This window comes from Myotis lucifugus, unplaced genomic scaffold (assembly GCF_000147115.1).
Source record: "Myotis lucifugus unplaced genomic scaffold, Myoluc2.0 scaffold_76, whole genome shotgun sequence".
Classification (NCBI taxonomy): Eukaryota; Metazoa; Chordata; class Mammalia; order Chiroptera; family Vespertilionidae; genus Myotis; species Myotis lucifugus.
In genome coordinates, this window is record NW_005871124.1 from 2123639 (window position 1) to 2129638 (window position 6000).

The window sequence follows — 6000 nt, forward strand, 5'->3', positions numbered from 1 at the left end:
GCAAATCATCATTTTCCCTTAAATCCCAGGGTCTTAATGAATAACATCTAAATGAACTAAAACATTAAGCATTTTTGAGATCTTAGGGCTGAAAAAAGAAACACTCCCTCATAAAGTTGAGATCACAGTGACCCATATTCTGCTGAGGGAAAACTGTGTGTGCAGCATGTTCTGGTCAGGAGGCCTGGGGCCACAGGCTGGGAGAAGAAGAGAAGAAGAGAAGAAGAGAAGAAGAGAGGTAAATTGTAGGGAGCGGCTCTAGAGTTAAGCCTGGGATTGACCTGTGGCAGAGCCACAAACAAGTCCCAGCTTGGAGGGCAGAACCCTCTTAGCTTAATTAAGTTTAACCTTATAGCGCCCTCTAGATCCTTCCTGGGTAGCTAATGGGCTGTGGGAGGTGCAGCAAGTGCTGCCAAAACAAGTGAAACTCACAAGAACATTGTAACTATGTTGACCACAACCTTGTTTTTCTCTGACTATAAAATAAAGCCTCCGCTTGCTGGCTGGATCCTTCTCTGTGGCCTCATCCAGGCACAGGAGATCCACAAAGCCCCAGCTGTATTCTCTTTGTCTGTCTTTTCTTTAATCCTTCGCCGCGCCCACCCCCCCCCACCCCCACCCTCAGGCTCACCGAACCCTTGGCTGTGCTGGCCCGGCACAGAGAATATTCCTAGACCCTTTTTCCCGGGCAATGTCCACCTCTTTGAGGTGCAGTGGTGGACATCCAGGGGACCGAAGATGGCACACAGATTCCTACTGAGGGAGGAAGAGCCGGAGGGTGGTCCTGCTCCCACAGCCACTGGAGCCAAAGTTAGGAAATATGATCAGCGGGCAAGTGTCCAGGGTAGCAGCAGAGATAGAAACGGGCAACACCAGGGCCAGGAGATGGAGAGGACAGGAATGGGCATGCGTGGAAGGGGTGCTTTCCTTGCTGGCCAACCACTCTTGGGGGGCGGTGGTAAGATGACCTCATTTAAGGGCAGCCCTCGTCCCTTTGTCCTCTCTCACCTGGGCAGCTCGACGGGGAGAGACCTTGTCCTCTTCCTGAGAAGGAAGGCAGGTTTGCTCTGGTCCAGTCCTCTCCCCACGGTGCACGTTAACCAGAGCTGGCCAGGGTCACTGCTGCCGCCCAGGCCTCCTCCCCCTGCATATGCCACCTCATGTGGCAGAAGAGACTGCAGATGTGATCAAGTCAAGGATCTCACTATGGGGAGAGCAGCCTGGGTTATCCATCTGGGCCCCATGTGCTCACAAGAGTCTTTCTAAGAGGAAGCCAGGAGGGTGAGAGCCAGCTAAGGTGATGTGATGGAAGCAGAGGTCAGGGAGGAAGAGGGCGGAGAGAGAGAGAGATTGGAGGGTGCTACATTGTAGGCTTTGGAGATGGAGGGAGGGACCATGAGCCAAAGGATGCAGGCGGCCTGTGGCTGGAAAAGGCAAGGAAAAGCATTCTACCCCAGAGCTTCCTGGAGGAGTTCAGCCAACACCTTGATGTCTGTAAGATGATACGGTGTCGTTTGAAGTCACTGAGTTTGTGGTAACTTGTTACAGCAGCGATAGGAAACTAATACATAGGAATGCGGCAGGCTCCTGAGCCCGGCGAGGCAGGGAGTGGTAGAAGGTGCTGCTGGGCGTCTGGACGGGGATCACTAACTGGGGATGCCATGGGGCTGAGGAAGCCTGTGAGCTTGCATGCGCCAAGAAAGTGGACTTGACCTTTTCAACAGGGAGAGCTGACGCAGAGGGGTGTGGGGGAGGGAGTCTCCGGCTGTTTTCTGAGATTGTCTCCCTTGGAGCCCAATGTCTGTGGGCCCATGCCTTCTAGCCCTCTTTCCCCCCATTGGAGGGTACCCTATTGGCTTCCCCTACATGTGACAAGGGCTGACTGCTACTGGGACAAGAAGAAATCCTGCTAGATATTAAGAGGCAATTGACATTATGAGGGGCCCAGAGGCAGTAGGATGAACTCTCTAGTGACCAAGGAATGTTGTGTTCTCACTAGAGGAAGGCTAATTACAGGCTACCTGTGACCCGGATGCTGAGTCAGTGTGGGACCCAGGTCACTGTGGTCTGGCTGTGGGGCATGAATTGGAAAGCTATGGGGACTTTTGCCCGGTGACAGAAACTCTGGAAGCTTCGGTTGCCTCGTCTGTGAAATGGATTGAACACAGTACCTGTCTTCCAGACTTATAACTAGGCTTAAGGAGAGAATCCATAGGACACACTCAGCGCCTGGCACACAGAAGGCCCTGGGCGAAGGCTATCATTATGTAAAACTGCAGCCTCGTAGGGAAATCAGAGAGGGGGCGGCCCGCTCTGATAAACATGTCAGGGGCAGGGAGGGAGGTGTGGCAGGTCATGCTGACACAGGATCGGCGGGTCCATCAGGAAGCCCAGCAGATGGCTCCGTGTGATGCTCAGGGGTCAAGAGTAGCTGTCCAAGTCTGCCCTTGTCAAGGGCACATGCACACCCCCAAAGGCAGACCTAGGGGCCCGACAGCCACCCAGCCCTGTCCCTGTAACATGGGGCATGCCTCTGGCCTGGAGTAAAGTACCAGGCAGTCCAGTGCCAGGGACCCATCCCGGCCAGGCCAGGGCAGGACACAGTGAAGCAGAGAGGTGGGGTCACGGCCAAGCACGGTGAGTGCCAGGCCCAAGGTAGCTGAGATCATTGGAAGATCCCAAAGGGCAAGAGCAGGACTGGACCTGAGAGAGAAGATCCAGTGTGAAGAGCTAGAGTGCAGCCTGGCCAGCGTGGCTCAGTGGTTGAGTGTTGACCTATAAACCAGGAGGTCAGGGTTCAATTCCGGGTCAGGGCACATGCCTGGGTTGTGGGTTCCATCCCCAGTGGGGGGCCTGCAGGAGGCAGCCGATCCATGATTCTCTCTTATCATTGATGTTTCTCTCTCTCCCTTCCTCTCTGAAATCAATAAACATTTATTTTCTTACAAAGAGCTGGAGTACAGAGGGAGTCCAGTGGGAGGCTGGGAAGCATTGGGCAACTCCTCACCAACCGAAGGCCTGGGCGTCCATGGAACATTCCATGGCGTCCATGGGGGAGTGTGCAGGAATCAGTTGGGCTAACTTTGTCAACAGTTCCAGGCTGTTCGAAGAGTTTGAGGAATCATTTAAACACAACTTTTACTTTTATAGTCAGTATGAGCACAAAAGGCACGAGAAGAACATGTCGTTTTACAGAGTTGACCTTGCACCACGTGTGCTCCGTGGAAAAGGGGCATAAATGCCTTTGCAGTGGGAAGTCTGACTTCACGAACACGACCAGACAACCGCCTGTTCCAACCAGTCCTGCGCTTCTACTGTGTCTGGGAAGAAAATCTGACATTATTCTGTTCAAATGAAAGATAACTTGAGTCAGACAAACAGTTGTCTCTGGGACAGAATGGGTCACCTCATTGCCTAACACGGCTATGACCTCAGGTTGGACTCAACAGGAATTTTCACATCGTTGAAAACCACATTTTTCATCAGCGCCAAGAGAAGGTCTGTTCCAAAGCCTCCTAAGAATCAACCAATGGGCTTGGGTGAAACTTTGCCTCTTATCTAAATTCAAACATGAAAAGCTGTTCCTATCATTATTAAAACGTTTTATGAAAACACTGTGGGAGAGAGCTGACTGATTAAAGAAACATTTTTATTTCTTCTGAGCCACCAAGGACATGCTGCTAAAACTGCCGGCAGGTCTCCTCAAAATCCAGGCTGGGGCGAAAGTAGGTTTACAGTTGTTTGTATGGAAAATTACACAATAATCATCATAATAAAAGGCCAGAGGCATCACGACCGAAACGACCAAACAACCAGTCACCATGAAGTGCATGGAGCACCTCTCGGTCCCTCCCCCGCCGCCCACAGGCTCCGATTGCAGCAAGGCTGGCGGGCGGGGAGGCGGGCGCGGCAAGGTGCACACAGGTGGGCAGGGCCACACGATTTTGTGCGCTGGGCCTCTAGTTAATAAATAATAATATGAGAATAAACTCTGTGTTTCATGTACTCACAACTGTAAACCTATTGATGACATTGCTAAGCCTGTGAATCTACCCTTGGACCGCCTACTTCACAGTCATTAAGAAAGATCTTTAGAAGAAAAAGAAAAAAAAAGAAAGAGCTTTATGGCTCTAGCTCATTTGGCTCAGTGGATAGAGCGTCGGCCTGCGGACTGAAGGGTCCCAGGTTCGATTCCAGTCAAGGGCATGTACCTCAGTTGCAGGCTCCTGGCCTTGGTCGGGGGCATGCGGGAGGCAACCAATCGATGTGTCTCTCTCATATCAATGTTTCTCTCTGTCTCTCCCTCTCCCTTCCACTCTCCTTAAAAATCAGTGGGAAAAATATCTTCGGGTGAGGATTAAAAAAAAGAAAAAAGAAAAAGCTTTCTGGGTTAAGCCACGGTTGGGAGAGGGGTGTTTCGTTACCAGGCTGTTTTGCAGCCTTGAGCATCCTCCCTGACGTCTCCGCATGTGCAGAGCCAGTGCTGGGCGCCAAAGGCAGACTGGCTGTGGAGCATGATCCCGCTCAGCAGTGAGCATGTGCGTGGTCATAATACCACCGGGACTTGTTTTAAGCAAAAATTTAGAAATAGCCCTGTTAGGAGAGTAGAGGTTGGGAAAATGGGATCAGGGTTTGTAAGAAGGCCCGGTCTTCATCAGCATGACAGGAAGTCACAAATAATGTTTAAACTTAGGAATTCGCCTTGGGATTTGATTACTGAATTAAAATATCATCTATTTTCTTTTTTAAAAAAAGAAATAGGGAGACAGATATCAGGAGAAAGAGAAAAGGCCTGCAAGTGTCTGCGATGGCGGAGAAGTGAAGGAGGGAGGGCAGGTGGGGGCAGTCCGACTGCCCTGATGCATTATGAGCCTTTCAGCTCCACTTGACTTATTTATTTATTTATATTTTTATTGATTTTTAGAAAGAGAGGAAGGGAGAGAGAGAGAGAGGGAGAGGGAGAGAAACATCTATGTGGGAGCAAAACATCGATCAGCTGCCTCATGCACCACCACCCCCTACTGGGAATTGAGCCTGAAACCTAGATATGTATCCTGACTGGGAATCGAACAGGCAGCCTTTGGCCAGGGCCCACTTGTCTCTTTTTAAAAAAAGAACACACATTCTCTGAAAAAAATGTTAAATTAATTCAAAACAACAAAAATGTTAAAATGTTACAGATTTGGAGACAATTCTCAGTAATTAAACCATGCTAAAGAGAAACAAACCTCCCCAAAAAAGTGATTATGTGAGACATTACTCATTAACATGCTCTAATATCTGTATATATAAAAGGCTAATATGCAAGGTGACCCCTTGGGAGTTCGACCAGGAGACCGGGAGTTCAATTGCTCACTATGAAGTGCACTGACCACCACAGGTCAGCGTGAAACTAAGGGAGGTCCCAGCTGGCAGCTGGAAGACCCCCATTGGCCCTGATTATTGGCCAGGCCTAGGGACCGTACCTATGCACGAATTTTGTGCACCGGGCCTCTAGTCATTTAATAATTCTAAAAGTAGGTGGAAGTTATCAAGACAAGGCTGTTTGAGGTAGACGGTGACGTGTATTTGTAACGAACACGGGAAATGTGGAGACAAAGTTCAAGGCGTCAGTCTATCAGTTTGCTGTTACTAGTTCTGTGCATGTCACATGCCCAGTCTTACACCTGAATCTTTCTTTAGATCTCTGCCATAGAAAAGCTCAACATCGCAGCTGGGAAGCCAAGAGTAACCAACAATCGCAAAGCATAGAACAGCACAAGAAAAGAATCAAGAGGAGCTGAGTGGGCGTTGGCATGGTCGGGCACGGCTCTGGGCAATGTGGGTTTGCTCTGGGCTGTAAAGAATGAATGGTGCTTCAGGAGGCAGCAAGAAGGAGGGTGGGGTTCCAGGTAAAATAAATAAGACAAACAAAGTCATTAAGGAGGAAAGACCGGGTCAAGGTGGTGGAGTGGGTAAATGCTTAGCTTGCACAGTCTAATCTCTGTTCCTTCGTCTGCT